Source organism: Entelurus aequoreus, linkage group LG09, assembly GCF_033978785.1.
Source record: "Entelurus aequoreus isolate RoL-2023_Sb linkage group LG09, RoL_Eaeq_v1.1, whole genome shotgun sequence".
In the NCBI taxonomy this organism is placed as follows: Eukaryota; Metazoa; Chordata; class Actinopteri; order Syngnathiformes; family Syngnathidae; genus Entelurus; species Entelurus aequoreus.
The window spans coordinates 4,078,315-4,098,893 of record NC_084739.1 but is presented as its reverse complement, the minus strand read 5'-3'; the positions used below and the strand labels follow the sequence as shown (position 1 = coordinate 4,098,893).

The window sequence follows — 20,579 nt, the reverse complement described above, 5'->3', positions numbered from 1 at the left end:
ATACTGGAAGTTGTCTGTGTCAGATGTAGCATCTTTACATCTTCATGTGATACTGGAAGTTGTCTGTGTCAGATGTAGCATCTTTACATCTTCATGTGATACTGGAAGTTGTCTTTGTCAGATGTAGCATCTTTACATCTTCATGTGATACTGGAAGTTGTCTGTGTCAGATGTAGCATCTTTACATCTTCCATGTGATACTGGAAGTTGTCTTTGTCAGATGTAGCATCTTTACATCTTCATGTGATACTGGAAGTTGTCTTTGTCAGATGTAGCATCTTTACATCTTCATGTGATACTGGAAGTTGTCTGTGTCAGATGTAGCATCTTTACATCTTCCATGTGATACTGGAAGTTGTCTTTGTCAGATGTAGCATCTTTACATCTTCCATGTGATACTGGAAGTTGTCTGTGTCAGATGTAGCATCTTTACATCTTCATGTGATACTGGAAGTTGTCTGTGTCAGATGTAGCATCTTTACATCTTCATGTGATACTGGAAGTTGTCTTTGTCAGATGTAGCATCTTTACATCTTCCATGTGATACTGGAAGTTGTCTGTGTCAGATGTAGCATCTTTACATCTTCATGTGATACTGGAAGTTGTCTGTGTCAGATGTAGCATCTTTACATCTTCCATGTGATACTGGAAGTTGTCTGTGTCAGATGTAGCATCTTTACATCTTCCATGTGATACTGGAAGTTGTCTGTGTCAGATGTAGCATCTTTACATCTTCATGTGATACTGGAAGTTGTCTGTGTCAGATGTAGCATCTTTACATCTTCCATGTGATACTGGAAGTTGTCTGTGTCAGATGTAGCATCTTTACATCTTCCATGTGATACTGGAAGTTGTCTGTGTCAGATGTAGCATCTTTACATCTTCCATGTGATACTGGAAGTTGTCTGTGTCAGATGTAGCATCTTTACATCTTCATGTGATACTGGAAGTTGTCTGTGTCAGATGTAGCATCTTTACATCTTCCATGTGATACTGGAAGTTGTCTGTGTCAGATGTAGCATCTTTACATCTTCATGTGATACTGGAAGTTGTCTGTGTCAGATGTAGCATCTTTACATCTTCATGTGATACTGGAAGTTGTCTGTGTCAGATGTAGCATCTTTACATCTTCATGTGATACTGGAAGTTGTCTGTGTCAGATGTAGCATCTTTACATCTTCCATGTGATACTGGAAGTTGTCTGTGTCAGATGTAGCATCTTTACATCTTCCATGTGATACTGGAAGTTGTCTGTGTCAGATGTAGCATCTTTACATCTTCATGTGATACTGGAAGTTGTCTGTGTCAGATGTAGCATCTTTACATCTTCCATGTGACACTGGAAGTTGTCTGTGTCAGATGTAGCATCTTTACATCTTCCATGTGATACTGGAAGTTGTCTGTGTCAGATGTAGCATCTTTACATCTTCCATGTGATACTGGAAGTTGTCTGTGTCAGATGTAGCATCTTTACATCTTCATGTGATACTGGAAGTTGTCTGTGTCAGATGTAGCATCTTTACATCTTCCATGTGACACTGGAAGTTGTCTGTGTCAGATGTAGCATCTTTACATCTTCATGTGATACTGGAAGTTGTCTGTGTCAGATGTAGCATCTTTACATCTTCATGTGATACTGGAAGTTGTCTGTGTCAGATGTAGCATCTTTACATCTTCCATGTGATACTGGAAGTTGTCTTTGTCAGATGTAGCATCTTTACATCTTCCATGTGATACTGGAAGTTGTCTTTGTCAGATGTAGCATCTTTACATCTTCATGTGATACTGGAAGTTGTCTGTGTCAGATGTAGCATCTTTACATCTTCCATGTGATACTGGAAGTTGTCTTTGTCAGATGTAGCATCTTTACATCTTCATGTGATACTGGAAGTTGTCTGTGTCAGATGTAGCATCTTTACATCTTCCATGTGATACTGGAAGTTGTCTTTGTCAGATGTAGCATCTTTACATCTTCATGTGATACTGGAAGTTGTCTGTGTCAGATGTAGCATCTTTACATCTTCATGTGATACTGGAAGTTGTCTGTGTCAGATGTAGCATCTTTACATCTTCCATGTGATACTGGAAGTTGTCTGTGTCAGATGTAGCATCTTTACATCTTCATGTGATACTGGAAGTTGTCTGTGTCAGATGTAGCATCTTTACATCTTCCATGTGATACTGGAAGTTTTCTTTGTGAGATGTAGCATCTTTACATCTTCCATGTGATACTGGAAGTTGTCTGTGTCAGATGTAGCATCTTTACATCTTCCATGTGATACTGGAAGTTGTCTGTGTCAGATGTAGCATCTTTACATCTTCCATGTGATACTGGAAGTTGTCTGTGTCAGATGTAGCATCTTTACATCTTCCATGTGATACTGGAAGTTGTCTGTGTCAGATGTAGCATCTTTACATCTTCATGTGATACTGGAAGTTGTCTTTGTCAGATGTAGCATCTTTACATCTTCATGTGATACTGGAAGTTGTCTGTGTCAGATGTAGCATCTTTACATCTTCCATGTGATACTGGAAGTTGTCTGTGTGAGATGTAGCATCTTTACATCTTCCATGTGATACTGGAAGTTGTCTTTGTCAGATGTAGCATCTTTACATCTTCATGTGATACTGGAAGTTGTCTGTGTCAGATGTAGCATCTTTACATCTTCATGTGATACTGGAAGTTGTCTGTGTCAGATGTAGCATCTTTACATCTTCATGTGATACTGGAAGTTGTCTTTGTCAGATGTAGCATCTTTACATCTTCCATGTGATACTGGAAGTTGTCTGTGTCAGATGTAGCATCTTTACATCTTCATGTGATACTGGAAGTTGTCTGTGTCAGATGTAGCATCTTTACATCTTCCATGTGATACTGGAAGTTGTCTGTGTCAGATGTAGCATCTTTACATCTTCCATGTGATACTGGAAGTTGTCTTTGTCAGATGTAGCATCTTTACATCTTCCATGTGATACTGGAAGTTGTCTGTGTCAGATGTAGCATCTTTACATCTTCCATGTGATACTGGAAGTTGTCTGTGTGAGATGTAGCATCTTTACATCTTCCATGTGATACTGGAAGTTGTCTGTGTCAGATGTAGCATCTTTACATCTTCATGTGATACTGGAAGTTGTCTGTGTCAGATGTAGCATCTTTACATCTTCCATGTGATACTGGAAGTTGTCTGTGTCAGATGTAGCATCTTTACATCTTCCATGTGATACTGGAAGTTGTCTGTGTCAGATGTAGCATCTTTACATCTTCATGTGATACTGGAAGTTGTCTGTGTCAGATGTAGCATCTTTACATCTTCATGTGATACTGGAAGTTGTCTGTGTCAGATGTAGCATCTTTACATCTTCATGTGATACTGGAAGTTGTCTGTGTCAGATGTAGCATCTTTACATCTTCCATGTGATACTGGAAGTTGTCTGTGTCAGATGTAGCATCTTTACATCTTCCATGTGATACTGGAAGTTGTCTTTGTCAGATGTAGCATCTTTACATCTTCCATGTGATACTGGAAGTTGTCTGTGTCAGATGTAGCATCTTTACATCTTCCATGTGATACTGGAAGTTGTCTGTGTCAGATGTAGCATCTTTACATCTTCCATGTGATACTGGAAGTTGTCTTCGTCAGATGTAGCATCTTTACATCTTCCATGTGATACTGGAAGTTGTCTGTGTCAGATGTAGCATCTTTACATCTTCCATGTGATACTGGAAGTTGTCTGTGTCAGATGTAGCATCTTTACATCTTCATGTGATACTGGAAGTTGTCTTTGTCAGATGTAGCATCTTTACATCTTCCTTGTGATACTGGAAGTCGTCTGTGTCAGATGTAGCATCTTTACATCTTCCATGTGATACTGGAAGTTGTCTGTGTCAGATGTAGCATCTTTACATCTTCATGTGATACTGGAAGTTGTCTGTGTCAGATGTAGCATCTTTACATCTTCCATGTGATACTGGAAGTTGTCTGTGTCAGATGTAGCATCTTTACATCTTCCATGTGATACTGGAAGTTGTCTGTGTCAGATGTAGCATCTTTACATCTTCCATGTGATACTGGAAGTTGTCTGTGTCAGATGTAGCATCTTTACATCTTCATGTGATACTGGAAGTTGTCTTTGTCAGATGTAGCATCTTTACATCTTCCATGTGATACTGGAAGTCGTCTGTGTCAGATGTAGCATCTTTACATCTTCCATGTGATACTGGAAGTTGTCTGTGTCAGATGTAGCATCTTTACATCTTCCATGTGATACTGGAAGTTGTCTGTGTCAGATGTAGCATCTTTACATCTTCCATGTGATACTGGAAGTTGTCTGTCAGATGTAGCATCTTTACATCTTCCATGTGATACTGGAAGTTGTCTGTGTCAGATGTAGCATCTTTACATCTTCCATGTGATACTGGAAGTTGTCTGTGTCAGATGTAGCATCTTTACATCTTCCATGTGATACTGGAAGTTGTCTTTGTCAGATGTAGCATCTTTACATCTTCCATGTGATACTGGAAGTTGTCTTTGTCAGATGTAGCATCTTTACATCTTCATGTGATACTGGAAGTTGCCTGTGTCAGATGTAGCATCTTTACATCTTCCATGTGATACTGGAAGTTGTCTGTGTCAGATGTAGCATCTTTACATCTTCATGTGATACTGGAAGTTGTCTGTGTCAGATGTAGCATCTTTACATCTTCCATGTGATACTGGAAGTTGTCTGTGTCAGATGTAGCATCTTTACATCTTCCATGTGATACTGGAAGTTGTCTGTGTCAGATGTAGCATCTTTACATCTTCCATGTGATACTGGAAGTTGTCTTTGTCAGATGTAGCATCTTTACATCTTCATGTGATACTGGAAGTTGTCTGTGTCAGATGTAGCATCTTTACATCTTCCATGTGATACTGGAAGTTGTCTGTGTCAGATGTAGCATCTTTACATCTTCCATGTGATACTGGAAGTTGTCTTTGTCAGATGTAGCATCTTTACATCTTCCATGTGATACTGGAAGTTGTCTTTGTCAGATGTAGCATCTTTACATCTTCCATGTGATACTGGAAGTTTTCTTTGTGAGATGTAGCATCTTTACATCTTCCATGTGATACTGGAAGTTGTCTGTGTCAGATGTAGCATCTTTACATCTTCCATGTGATACTGGAAGTTGTCTGTGTCAGATGTAGCATCTTTACATCTTCCATGTGATACTGGAAGTTGTCTGTGTCAGATGTAGCATCTTTACATCTTCCATGTGATACTGGAAGTTGTCTGTGTCAGATGTAGCATCTTTACATCTTCATGTGATACTGGAAGTTGTCTGTGTCAGATGTAGCATCTTTACATCTTCCATGTGATACTGGAAGTTGTCTGTGTCAGATGTAGCATCTTTACATCTTCCATGTGATACTGGAAGTTGTCTGTGTCAGATGTAGCATCTTTACATCTTCCATGTGATACTGGAAGTTGTCTGTGTCAGATGTAGCATCTTTACATCTTCCATGTGATACTGGAAGTTGTCTGTGTCAGATGTAGCATCTTTACATCTTCCATGTGATACTGGAAGTTGTCTTTGTCAGATGTAGCATCTTTACATCTTCATGTGATACTGGAAGTTGTCTGTGTCAGATGTAGCATCTTTACATCTTCCATGTGATACTGGAAGTTGTCTTTGTCAGATGTAGCATCTTTACATCTTCCATGTGATACTGGAAGTTGTCTGTGTCAGATGTAGCATCTTTACATCTTCCATGTGATACTGGAAGTTGTCTGTGTCAGATGTAGCATCTTTACATCTTCCATGTGATACTGGAAGTTGTCTTTGTCAGATGTAGCATCTTTACATCTTCCATGTGATACTGGAAGTTGTCTTTGTCAGATGTAGCATCTTTACATCTTCATGTGATACTGGAAGTTGTCTTTGTCAGATGTAGCATCTTTACATCTTCATGTGATACTGGAAGTTGTCTGTGTCAGATGTAGCATCTTTACATCTTCATGTGATACTGGAAGTTGTCTGTGTCAGATGTAGCATCTTTACATCTTCCATGTGATACTGGAAGTTGTCTGTGTCAGATGTAGCATCTTTACATCTTCCATGTGATACTGGAAGTTGTCTTTGTCAGATGTAGCATCTTTACATCTTCCATGTGATACTGGAAGTTGTCTTTGTCAGATGTAGCATCTTTACATCTTCATGTGATACTGGAAGTTGTCTGTGTCAGATGTAGCATCTTTACATCTTCCATGTGATACTGGAAGTTTTCTTTGTGAGATGTAGCATCTTTACATCTTCCATGTGATACTGGAAGTTGTCTGTGTCAGATGTAGCATCTTTACATCTTCCATGTGATACTGGAAGTTGTCTGTGTCAGATGTAGCATCTTTACATCTTCCATGTGATACTGGAAGTTGTCTGTGTCAGATGTAGCATCTTTACATCTTCCATGTGATACTGGAAGTTGTCTGTGTCAGATGTAGCATCTTTACATCTTCCATGTGATACTGGAAGTTGTCTTTGTCAGATGTAGCATCTTTACATCTTCCATGTGATACTGGAAGTTGTCTTTGTCAGATGTAGCATCTTTACATCTTCCATGTGATACTGGAAGTTGTCTGTGTCAGATGTAGCATCTTTACATCTTCCATGTGATACTGGAAGTTGTCTGTGTCAGATGTAGCATCTTTACATCTTCCATGTGATACTGGAAGTTGTCTGTGTCAGATGTAGCATCTTTACATCTTCCATGTGATACTGGAAGTTGTCTGTGTCAGATGTAGCATCTTTACATCTTCCATGTGATACTGGAAGTTGTCTGTGTCAGATGTAGCATCTTTACATCTTCCATGTGATACTGGAAGTTGTCTGTGTCAGATGTAGCATCTTTACATCTTCCATGTGATACTGGAAGTTGTCTGTGTCAGATGTAGCATCTTTACATCTTCCATGTGATACTGGAAGTTGTCTTTGTCAGATGTAGCATCTTTACATCTTCCATGTGATACTGGAAGTTGTCTGTGTCAGATGTAGCATCTTTACATCTTCCATGTGATACTGGAAGTTGTCTGTGTCAGATGTAGCATCTTTACATCTTCATGTGATACTGGAAGTTTTCTTTGTGAGATGTAGCATCTTTACATCTTCCATGTGATACTGGAAGTTGTCTGTGTCAGATGTAGCATCTTTACATCTTCCATGTGATACTGGAAGTTGTCTTTGTCAGATGTAGCATCTTTACATCTTCCATGTGATACTGGAAGTTGTCTGTGTCAGATGTAGCATCTTTACATCTTCATGTGATACTGGAAGTTGTCTGTGTCAGATGTAGCATCTTTACATCTTCATGTGATACTGGAAGTTTTCTTTGTGAGATGTAGCATCTTTACATCTTCCATGTGATACTGGAAGTTGTCTGTGTCAGATGTAGCATCTTTACATCTTCCATGTGATACTGGAAGTTGTCTGTGTCAGATGTAGCATCTTTACATCTTCATGTGATACTGGAAGTTTTCTTTGTGAGATGTAGCATCTTTACATCTTCCATGTGATACTGGAAGTTGTCTGTGTCAGATGTAGCATCTTTACATCTTCCATGTGATACTGGAAGTTGTCTGTGTCAGATGTAGCATCTTTACATCTTCCATGTGATACTGGAAGTTGTCTGTGTCAGATGTAGCATCTTTACATCTCCATGTGATACTGGAAGTTGTCTGTGTCAGATGTAGCATCTTTACATCTTCATGTGATACTGGAGACGTGAGTGGTGTGTAGAAAGTAGATGAGCAGCATGAGTGCTAACCAGGGTAGTGGTAGTCATTACCTGCCCGGGGCACCCTGGGATCTACCTGCACCAACAATGGGAATTCCATTACAAACTGGTTTCACTGGAAACTTCCTCTTTCCAAGTCCTCCACACCACACATTGTCTGTAACTATCACTCTTTCAAATGATACAAGTCAGAGGAAGAGAAGTGATATCATCGTATGCAGTAACATATTGTGTCATTTATACACCTATTATTTTGTACACATTATGAGGGACAAACTGTAAAAATGTATTAATCTACTTGTTCATTTACTGTTAATATCTGCTTATTTTCTGTTTCAACATGTTCTATCTACACTTCTGTTCAAATGTAATAATCACTTATTCTTCTCTTCTTTGATACTTGACATTAGTTTTGGATGATACCACACATTTAGGTATGGAGCTGATACCAAGTAGTTACAGGATCATACATTGGTCATATTCAAAGTCCTCATGTGTCCAGGGACATATTTACTGACTTTATAAACATAATATAAATATAATATAAATATTTTGTGATGATAAATAATACTAACGTAATCATATTAGTATAAACTAGATACGCTCCTGTACTTGGTATCATTACAGTGGATGTCAGGTGAAGATCCACCCATGGCGTTTGTTTACATTGTGACGGTGGTGAGCTATTGTATCCTCCTACGCTGTGTAGTGAAGCATGTTTAGCTATTCCTCCTCCTCCAGTGATAATACTACTTGTAAAAAACTTACTTTGTCGCCATGGAGACCAGGATTAGTGATTTAGAAGTAGCTAAAACACTGTGGATGGATGTTAGCCATGTCCTAAAGCAGCTCTTCCTGAGGGTGTTTCAGTGTTATAACTTCAACTTTATCTTGACTTTTTACACCAACATTCTCCCTTTTCTGTCTCCACACTGTGTCTGCTTGTAAGTACTCTGTGTGTGTGTGAACATGCTCCTCTTTTCTGTCTACACACTGTGTCTGCTTGTAAGTACTCTGTGTGTGTGTGAACATGCTCCTCTTTTCTGTCTCCACACTGTGTCTGCTTGTAAGTACTCTGTGTGTGTGAACATTCTCCCTTTTCTGTCTACACACTGTGTCTGCTTGTAAGTACTCTGTGTGTGTGTGAACATGCTCCTCTTTTCTGTCTCCACACTGTGTCTGCTTGTAAGTACTCTGTGTGTGTGAACATTCTCCCTTTTCTGTCTACACACTGTGTCTGCTTGTAAGTACTCTGTGTGTGTGAACATTCTCCCTTTTCTGTCTCCACACTGTGTCTGCTTGTAAGTACTCTGTGTGTGTGTGAACATGCTCCTCTTTTCTGTCTACACACTGTGTCAGCTTGTAAGTACTCTGTGTGTGTGAACATTCTCCCTTTTCTGTCTCCACACTGTGTCTGCTTGTAAGTACTCTGTGTGTGTGTGAACATGCTGCTCTTTTCTGTCTCCACACTGTGTCTGCTTGTAAGTACTCTGTGTGTGTGAACATGCTCCTCTTTTCTGTCTCCACACTGTGTCTGCTTGTAAGTACTCTGTGTGTGTGTGAACATGCTCCTCTTTTCTGTCTCCACACTGTGTCTGCTTGTAAGTACTCTGTGTGTGTGTGAACATGCTCCTCTTTTCTGTCTACACACTGTGTCTGCTTGTAAGTACTCTGTGTGTGTGAACATTCTCCCTTTTCTGTCTACACACTGTGTCTGCTTGTAAGTACTCTGTGTGTGTGAACATTCTCCCTTTTCTGTCTACACACTGTGTCTGCTTGTAAGTACTCTGTGTGTGTGTGAACATGCTCCTCTTTTCTGTCTCCACACTGTGTCTGCTTGTAAGTACTCTGTGTGTGTGTGAACATGCTCCTCTTTTCTGTCTCCACACTGTGTCTGCTTGTAAGTACTCTGTGTGTGTGAACATTCTCCCTTTTCTGTCTCCACACTGTGTCTGCTTGTAAGTACTCTGTGTGTGTGTGAACATGCTCCTCTTTTCTGTCTACACACTGTGTCAGCTTGTAAGTACTCTGTGTGTGTGAACATTCTCCCTTTTCTGTCTCCACACTGTGTCTGCTTGTAAGTACTCTGTGTGTGTGAATATGCTGCTCTTTTCTGTCTCCACACTGTGTCTGCTTGTAAGTACTCTGTGTGTGTGTGAACATGCTCCTCTTTTCTGTCTCCACACTGTGTCTGCTTGTAAGTACTCTGTGTGTGTGTGAACATGCTCCTCTTTTCTGTCTCCACACTGTGTCAGCTTGTAAGTACTCTGTGTGTGTGTGAACATGCTCCTCTTTTCTGTCTCCACACTGTGTCTGCTTGTAAGTACTCTGTGTGTGTGCACATGCTCCTCTGCTCGTAAAACCAGCAATGTCACCACATGACGATGCGCCGTCATGCCCGTTGGGAAGTGGTACTTTTCAAACAGAGTATAGTACCGTTTTTATACAGCAATACTATACTAGTACTGGTGTACTGTACAACCATAACACCTTCTCTGTCACTTCAGTGTGTGATCCAATCTGGTGGTCCTACATGACATCATCTTACATCATGCACCTACAGTATGTCCTGTGCAAGCAGCGAGCACACCATTCAGGTGCAGGACACTTTTAGACCACTTTTGTTGTCAAGTCCAACATGTCCTCACTGACACAACAATCAACTTACTTCTATTTACAGTAGGACTGCAACCATCATCCACATTGTCAACAGCAGTCAAGTTGTCAGGTTGTGTAAATGCTCAATAAAAAGAGAATACAACAAATCCTTTTCAACTTATATTCAATAGAATAGACTGCAAAGACAAGATATTTCATGTTCACACTGACAAACTTTGGTATTTTTTGCAAATAATCATGAACTTACAATTTAATGGCAGCAACACATGGCAAAAAATGCATTTTTACTACTGTGTTACATGGCCTTTCCTTTTAACAACACTCGGTAAAGGTTTGGGAAGTGAGGAGACACATTTTTGAAGTGGAATTCTTTCCCATTCTTGCTTGATGTACAGCTTAAGTTGTTCAACAGTCTCCCTTCTCATATTTTAGACGCCACACATGTTCAATGTCTGGACTACAGGCAGGCCAGTCTAGTACCCACACTCTTTTACAATGAAGCCACGCTGTTGTAACACCTGGCTTGGCATTGTCTTGCTGAAATAAGCAGGGGCGTCCATGATAACAACATATGTTGCTCCAAAAGCTGTATGTACCTTTCAGCATTAATGGTGCCTTCACAGATGTGTAAGTTACCCATGTCTTGACCACTAATACACCCCCATACCATCACACATGCTGCCTTTTACACTTTCACCCTAGAACATGTCTTGACCACTAATACACCCCCATACCATCACACATGCTGCCTTTTACACTTTCACCCTAGAACATGTCTTGACCACTAATACACCCCCATACCATCACACATGCTGCCTTTTACACTTTCACCCTAGAACATGTCTTGACCACTAATACACCCCCATACCATCACACATGCTGCCTTTTACACTTTCACCCTAGAACATGTCTTGACCACTAATACACCCCCATACCATCACACATGCTGCCTTTTACACTTTCACCCTAGAACATGTCTTGACCACTAATACACCCCCATACCATCACACATGCTGCCTTCTACACTTTCACCCTAGAACATGTCTTGACCACTAATACACCCCCATACCATCACACATGCTGCCTTCTACACTTTCACCCTAGAACATGTCTTGACCACTAATACACCCCCATACCATCACACATGCTGCCTTTTACACTTTCACCCTAGAACATGTCTTGACCACTAATACACCCCCATACCATCACACATGCTGCCTTCTACACTTTCACCCTAGAACATGTCTTGACCACTAATACACCCCCATACCATCACACATGCTGCCTTTTACACTTTCACCCTAGAACATGTCTTGACCACTAATACACCCCCATACCATCACACATGCTGCCTTTTACACTTTCACCCTAGAACAGTCCCCATGCTTCTTTTCCTCTTTGGTCCACAGTTCCCAAAAACAATTTGAAATGTGGACTCGTCAGACCACAGAACACTTTTCCACTTTGCATCAGTCCATCTTAGATGAGCTCGGGTCCCAGCGAAGTGTTTCTGGGTGTTGTTGATAAATGGCTTTGGCTTTGCATAGTAGAGTTTTAACTTGCACTTACAGATGTAGCGACCAACTGTAGTTACTGACAGTGGTTTTCTGAAGTGTTCCTGAGCCCATGTGGTGATATCCTTTACACACTGATGTGGCTTTTTGATGCAGTAGCGCCTGAGGCATCCAAGGTGTGTAATATCATGGCTTACCTGCAGTGATTTCTCCACATTCTCTGAACCTTTTGATGATATTACGGAGTGTAGATGGTGAAATCCCTAAATTCCTTGTTGAGAAATGTTGTTCTTCAACAATTTGCTCAGGCATTTGTTGACAAAGTGGTGACCCTCGCCCCGTCCTTGTTTGTGAATGACTGGAAGCTGCTTTTATACCCAATCATGGCACCCACCTGTTCCCAATTAGCCTGTTCACCTGTGGGATGTTCCAAATAAGTCTTTGATGAGCATTCATCAACTTTCTCACTCTTTTTTGCCACTTGTGCCAGCTTTTTTGAAACATGTTGCAGGCATCAAATTCCAAATGAGCTAATATTTGCAAAAAAGAACAAAGTTTGTCAGTGTGAACATGAAATATCTTGTCTTTGCAGTCTATTCTATTGAATATAAGTTGAAAAGGATTTGTTGTATTCTCTTTTTATTGAGCATTTACACAACCTGACAACTTGACTGCTTGTGGGTGTGTAAACGTAGACTGAAGGGAAAGCAAACACACCTTAGCGGTTGGCACTGCCATCTTGTCCCTCTGCCAGCAGCCATAAAAGATGTTGAAAAAGAGAAAAGTTCACAGGTTGCCTAAGAGATGATACATGCAAAGATGTCTTGTTTGACGTACAACTCCACTTATTAGCAACAAGTTAGCATGAAGAAGAGATGTCTTCGTCTCTGTTTCCTTGCTCTTGTGAAAAGAAATGTTTGAAAAGCGGTGCTGTAACTGGAGATGGGTGTGCCCCCAAGGTGGACCCCACCCTCAGACCGGCCCCCCATTTAATTCCCTCTTCTAACAGACCCATCTTTCAGGGGAAGATCAGAAGCAGAGGTGCTCCCACGCTTCTTCCCATGGCTTCACCGCCTACAGCTAAAATGTTCGTTTTGCAACTCATTTATCTCCCAAATAAAGTTTGACACCAACATGGCCTGATTTTCCAAAACACCTTCTTCTGATGGACCTTAGGCTCCTCCCACACCTAGGAAGTGCCAAAACATTTACATGCAATTAGGCACCTAACGATACACGGTATTAATGACAACTGCCGACAGATAACTAGCTTAAATGCTAACATGAAAACAAGAGACATGAACATCTTTCCCCATTAAGAAACAACTTGTAAGCTGTTTGAGACATTCCACTGTGCACATTGGACCTACAAGATAGCACACAGTGATCCTCCTGTAGGTGTTTTTACGGTGCGTTCAAGGACCACTAAACAGAGTAGGACGCCACGAAGCCGTTAGAAATAATAATGAATCATAGATTTGATTTGTTAGCCACTTTTCATTGAAAGAAGTCTTGAAGTGCAACAATACAGACCAATGTTCAAAACAATAAATAGACCAGAAAAAAGTGCAATAGGAGTATTCATCAATTAAAAACAATATTAATCATAACATTCTGTTACACTAATGACAAGAGTAGGGAATCAGGGGAGGGGCTTACAAGCGGGTGGAGACCTTTTTGTGAAGTTCAATGACAGTTGCTCTTCATATTCCATGTGGTGTTCCACAGGGATCACTTTGGGGTCTAAAGTTGATATATTCATGATCCGTGTAATGTCCCTCAATGTTCAAAGATGCTCTTATTGTGTAATGTCCCTCAATGTTCAAAGATGCTCTTATTGTGTAATGTCCCTCAATGTTCAAAGATGCTCTTATTGTGTAATGTCCCTCAATGTTCAAAGATGCTCTTATTGTGTAATGTCCCTCAATGTTCAAAGATGCTCTTATTGTGTAATGTCCCTCAATGTTCAAAGATGCTCTTATTGTGTAATGTCCCTCAATGTTCAAAGATGCTCTTATTGTGTAATGTCCCACAACGTTCAAAGATGCTCTTATTGTGTAATGTCCCTCAATGTTCAAAGATGCTCTTATTGTGTAATGTCCCTCAATGTTCAAAGATGCTCTTATTGTGTAATGTCCCTCAATGTTCAAAGATGCTCTTATTGTGTAATGTCCCTCAATGTTCAAAGATGCTCTTATTGTGTAATGTCCCACAACGTTCAAAGATGCTCTTATTGTGTAATGTCCCACAACGTTCAAAGATGCTCTTATTGTGTAATGTCCCACAACGTTCAAAGATGCTCTTATTATCTGTTGTCCCAGTTCTCCACAGGCCAATGGTAAAGCTTGACGGTCATCATTCGGGAATGTAAACAATGAAACACCGGCTACGATGTAGCCGCTACGTGTTTGTGTTGCTGCAGCGGCCGCTAATACACCGCTTCCCACCTACAGCTTTCTTCTTTGCTATCTCCATTGTTCATTAAACAAATTGCAGAAGATTCACCAACACAGATGTCCAGAATACTGTGGAATTTTGCGATGAAAACAGACGACTTAATAGCTGGCCACAATGCTGTCCCAAAATGTCCGCTACAATCCGTGACGTCACGTGCAAACGTCATCATACTGAGACATTTTCAGCAGGATATTTTGCGGGAAATTTAAAATTGCACTTTACTAATCTAACCCGGCCGTATTGGCATGTGTTGCAATGTTAAGATTTCATCATTGATATATAAACTATCAGACTGCGTGGTCGCTAGTAGTGGCTTTCATGTAGGCCTTTAAAAACATTCATTGGAAATGATCGAGAAACATTGGAGTATATATATATATATATATATATATATATATATATATATATATATATATATATATATATATATATATATATATATATATATATATATATATATATATATATATTTGGGGTGTAACGGTACGTGTATTTGTATTGAACCGTTTCAGTGCAGGAGTGTCGGTTCAGTTGGGAGGTGTACTGAACGAGTACACATGCTAGCAGCGACCAGGCTAGGACAACATGTAAAAGCCAGAGCTGGAAGACCCTCCTGCCTCGTTAAGATCCCCCGTTTGGGAACTCTTTGTCTGCGCGATACAACAATGGAGGACGGAGGTTTGTTGACATTGTTCAGCAGCTGCTTCTGACAACACGTCAAACTTGTGCGGTCCTCTCCAAGGTTTCTCATGGTCATTCACATCGACGTCCCACCGGGTTGGGAGTTTTTCCTTGCCCTGATGTGGGCTCTGTACCGAGGATGTCGTTGTGGCTTGTGCAGCCCTTTGAGACACTTGTGACTTAGGGCTATATAAATAAACATTGATTGATTGATTGATATGAACAAAAGAAACAATAATGCATACAAAATGGTGTTTGTAAAGCAATCAATAAAAAGCAGAAAGGAGATGAGGGTTGAGTTGTTGAGCTAGCGGCGTAGATGAAGGCTTTAGTGCTTGTAAAAGAAGTTTGAAGAAGGTGAAAGTGAAGTCATTCCAAGCTGATGTAGTCCAGCAGCACTGAAGTGAAAAGTCAAAGTGCTAACTTGACGTGGCAGTGTTTTGCTAGCTGTGCCTACAGACTAAGCTTGAGCTGTCAACACAACATTCCCCGACTGGGTAGTTCCCCCACTTGGAAGCCAGTGCTGGGAAAATGGCTGAATCCATCCATAAGCTAACGCTAGCTGGAGTTAATTATAGCCCACACTTTCTCATGGCAGGTTTGTTGAGAGTGGATGTGATTGGTTGTGTGGGAGGGCAGTGGGCCTTCTCCTCAACAATAGGTGCAGTCAGCGAGAGCTCGTAAAAACCTCTCTCTTGTCACACAACACCAACTGTGTCAACCAGGGGGATTGTGGGAAGTTGCCCTTTAACCCCACAACTTTCCCACTCAGGCTGAGGACATGCACACGTACACAGGTGCTGTTCCCACTCAGGATGAGGACATGCACACGTACACAGGTGCTGTTCCCACTCTGGCTGAGGACATGCACACGTACACAGGTGCTGTTCCCACTCTGGCTGAGGACATGCACACGTACACAGGTGCTGTTCCCACTCTGGCTGAGGACATGCACACGTACACAGGTGCTGTTCCCACTCAGGCTGAGGACATGCACACGTACACAGGTGCTGTTCCCACTCAGGCTGAGGACATGCACACGTACACAGGTGCTGTTCCCACTCAGGCTGAGGACATGCACACGTACACAGGTGCTGTTCCCACTCAGGATGAGGACATGCACACGTACACAGGTGCTGTTCCCACTCTGGCTGAGGACATGCACACGTACACAGGTGCTGTTCCCACTACAAAAGATTTGTGGATTAATATCTAGGACTATTCGTCAGTGGAATTCCCAGACATGTCTAACTATCATCAGATGAAACTTGTAAAAGCACCACAACTTCTTTGTGAGTGTCTGGGTCAAGGACATTGGTATCAACATTTACCATTTATACATACTGTATATGTAATGTGTTATTTTATGACAGTGCTAGTTTTGACTGCAGTTTGAAATTACTTTTAGTCATAGTCTTTTGACCAAAATGTATTTTAGATTTAGTCATATTTTAGTCATCTAAATTGATTTAGTTTTGGTGACTGAATTTCTCAACATTTTAGTTGACAAAAATGACAAAAGGTATTTTGAAGATGTCTTTAAACCACTCTTATAGAATAGAATGCCTTGTATTGTCACTATACACTAGGGGTGTAACGGTACGTGTATTTGTGTTGAACCGTTTCGGTACGGGGGTTTCGGTGCGGTTCGCAGGTGTACCGAACGAGTTTCCACACGAACATATGAAGTAGCCAAAAGCTGAAATCTTAACAAGCTGCTCTGCGTTCTGCCTATGTCTCTGTCAGTACTCTACACAGCACCCAGCATTGTCACACCCACACAACCATCTGATTGGTTACACACGGAGCGGTAACAGCCAATCAGCAGTGCATATTCAGAGCGCATGGAATCAGTGCTCCAGCGTGGAACAGGTAAGTGTTTAGCAGGTAAGTATCAGGCAGCGGACTCTACCCAAATGATAATAATCACCTCCCAGTCAACTACTAGTAACATCACTATGAGCCTGTTGACTTTCTAGAAACCAAAACGGCAGCTCAGCTCACTAGCAGTCCTGGCTTGAGGTGAAGGCTAATTAGCTTTTAGCGTAACGTTAGCTCATTTTGCCCTGTGTGTGTGTGTGTTACGGACAGCAAAGCCCTGTCTGTCTGTTATTTCACTTGACCTTTTTCTGTGTTGATTGAGCTCTGTTGAAGCAGAAAAAAGGACATTATGTTAAATGAAGAGTTTCTGTCTCTGATAGTTGATATAATAATGTAAGTGCATCATTAAGCCTACATGAACTCCATGGTGTTCAGGGATGAATAGTCTCTCCTATTGCTATTGTACTATTTTTTCAACTATAGTCACATTAATCATTAGTAATGCAGCAGCCTAGTTTTGAATGGCAGGGTCCCTGCTATCACATGTTGATAACAATATAACATTAGTAATGGAGCAGCCTAGTTTTGAATGGCAGGGTCCCTGCTATCACATGTTGATAACAATATAACATTAGTAATGCAGCAGCCTAGTTTTGAATGGCAGGGTCCCTGCTATCACATGTTGATAACAATATAACATTAGTAATGGAGCAGCCTAGTTTTGAATGGCAGGGTCCCTGCTATCACATGTTGATAACAATATAACATTAGTAATGCAGCAGCCTAGTTTTGAATGGCAGGGTCCCTGCTATCACATGTTGATAACAATATAACATTAGTAATGGAGCAGCCTAGTTTTGAATGGCAGGGTCCCTGCTATCACATGTTGATAACAATATAACATTAGTAATGGAGCAGCCTAGTTTTGAATGGCAGGGTCCCTGCTATCACATGTTGATAACAATATAACATTTACATCATAAAAATAAACTACAGGCTTCCCAAATGCTGTAATAAATGAAGCATGATGAGTTGACTTGAAACTGTTTAATGTTGCACTTTTTATATGTAGAAGAAAAGTTTTGTCATTTTATTTAATCCGAGCAACAACTTGAGGCACTTTAATGTTGATTAACGTGGGCAGACTTATTATAGTGTTCCCAATGTTAAAAGGATAAAGCCATTGTTTACAAATTTGGTAAATAAATAACCCAAAAATTTATATTTTGTTGGTTTCTTACTGTACCGAAAATGAACCGAACCGTGACCTCTAAACCGAGGTAAGTACCGAACCGACATTTTTGTGTACCGTTACACCCCTAGCAGTGACGTGCAGTCAGGTGAGGCAGGTGAGGCGGGGCTTCACGTGCCATCATGGAAAGAAAAAAAATGTAAAAAGAAAAAAAAATAATTCAATTGTTACTGTATATGTATCCAGTGATTATACTATAAAGTTATTCTCCATTTAACTTCACCAGTTTTAGATTATTTTGATTCAAAATGGCTGAATTTTCACATTTGCCGTTGAAATAGTGAGAAGAGACGGTGCGGTGATCAGCAGCCAGTTGAGGCGTCACTGCGTTGTGCCTCAACATGGATTGCGCAATGACTGGGCTAACTGCTGTGCAGTGAGAGCGTATTGCTATATGAATTAAATTATACATTTCCATAGTTGAGTTAGCTGAGGTATATAATGTACAGTGTATACAGTCAACAACTGTATGTGTGTAAGTATTTCTTGTGCTGAGCAATCATAAAACTGCTGCAAAAGACGCACTGGTTGAGGCTCGCAGTAATCCTGCCTCCTGGTGGTAGAGAATGCACCCCCGTCGTAGAATGCACCCCCTGACGGGAGTGTTATATCAACTAAAGCCCACACTTAAACTTTCCACGTGCAAGATTGAATCTATTTAAAAAAGTAATTTAATAAGAAGCCAAAAAGTGCAAAAACAATAATGTTGGTGTTGGAGGAGTTTTCAGGGCCACAACAATAGGTACACCTGCAGACTGCAGCACGGATTTCATATTTCATTCATTCACAACTCCTCCAACGCGAACATTATTGTTTTTGCACATTTTGGCTTCTTATTAAATAACTTTTTTAAATAGATTCAATCTTGCACGTGAAAAGTTTAAGTGTGGGCTTTAGTTGATATAACACTCCCGTCCGGGGGGTGCATTCTACGGAGGGGGTGCATTAATCCAGCACAACAGCAGCGCATGGACTTCATTTATAAGTAAAGGTAAGACCATAACGTTTTTTTTATTAAATGTGCTTTTTTGTGTGCTACAGTTTGTATGTGTAAAGTTAAAGTTAAGTTAAAGTAGCAATGATTGTCACACACACACTAGGTGTAATGAAATTTGTCCTCTGCATTTGACCCATCTCCTTGATCGCCCCCTGGGAGGTGAGGGGAGCAGTGGGCAGCAGCGGCGCCACGCCCGGGAATAATTTTTGGTGATTTAACCCCCAATTCCAACCCTTGATGCTGAGTGCCAAGCAGGGAAGAATGCTGGTATGAGCTTTTAAACATAACCCGTTAACTGCTGCCAATCAAATGGTGAATAAGATACTCTCTAGGGTTCATATGTTTGTAAATCTGACTGTGATGAAGTCAGTGCCTCACCAGCCATGAACCTCACCGCACGTCACTGACCCCTAGTTTACACAGGTACAATGAGATTAAAAGCAACTCCAGTATCAGTGCGACGGTCTATAAATATGCAAAACATAGGAAGGAAAGACAATAAAAATAGTGCAAAAGGAGGTAAGATGCACAGTCCAGTCCTGAGAAGGAATGTTCTGAATGTGTTTATTAAATATAAAATATTATATACAGAAGCATTCAGACTGTGGGTGGAAAGTAAACATTGCACACAGAGAGATGCTAAACTATAAAATCAGTAATTAAAGTTATTACAGAACTTCTCCAAAACTAAATTCATTAAGATTTGAATAAGTACATCTTCTACTAACTTTACTGAGTATTATTATTTTAGGTGAAATGAATTGACTAATATGTGACTAAAATGCGAGAGTGACAGTCAAAGCTCCCACTCACGTAGGACACGTGTTAGACCAAGAAGACGGTCATATATGAGATGAGAAGGTGGCAGAGTGACAAGGAAACATGTCAAATATGCACACCAGTCACCAGACCACAACAACAGCTGAAGACAACAACCAATACCATCGTTGGATCAGAGAAGCCATCGACATCCAACCAGACTGTGAACCGGGGCACAGCCCTGAGGAGGGCGGACTGCAGGTGGCGCTGTCAGCCTGCTACGACAAGCAGGAAGACCGCGCCAAAAAGTGTTGAAATCAGCTGAGCAAACAGGTCACAGCAACATCACCTGACAACCTCAACAGGAAACAAACACACAGACCTAATGAACCTCTTTGGACTAGACTGTCTAAAGCAGGGGTCACCAACCTTTTTGAAACCAAGGGCTACTTCTTGGGTAGTGATTAATGCGAAGGGCTACCAGTTAGATACACACTTCAATAAATTGCCGGAAGTAGCCAATTTGCTCAATTTACCTTTAACTCTGTTATTATTAATAATTAATGATATTTATCTTTGTGGAAACACTGATCATCTTAATGATTTCTCACAATAAATATATATAGAAACAGATAAATATCAATATGCAACACTTTATTTTTATATTTTCTCTAAGTGCACATTTTTCAAATTGAACATTTTCAAAT

General features: G+C 40.6%; 1 protein-coding gene across 3 annotated transcripts in view; it reads right to left on the bottom strand.

Moving 5' to 3' along the window:
- map3k21 (mitogen-activated protein kinase kinase kinase 21) overlaps window positions 1–20,579 on the bottom strand; it is an 80,526-nt gene that overhangs the window by 29,405 nt on the left and 30,542 nt on the right. The window lies entirely within an intron of this gene.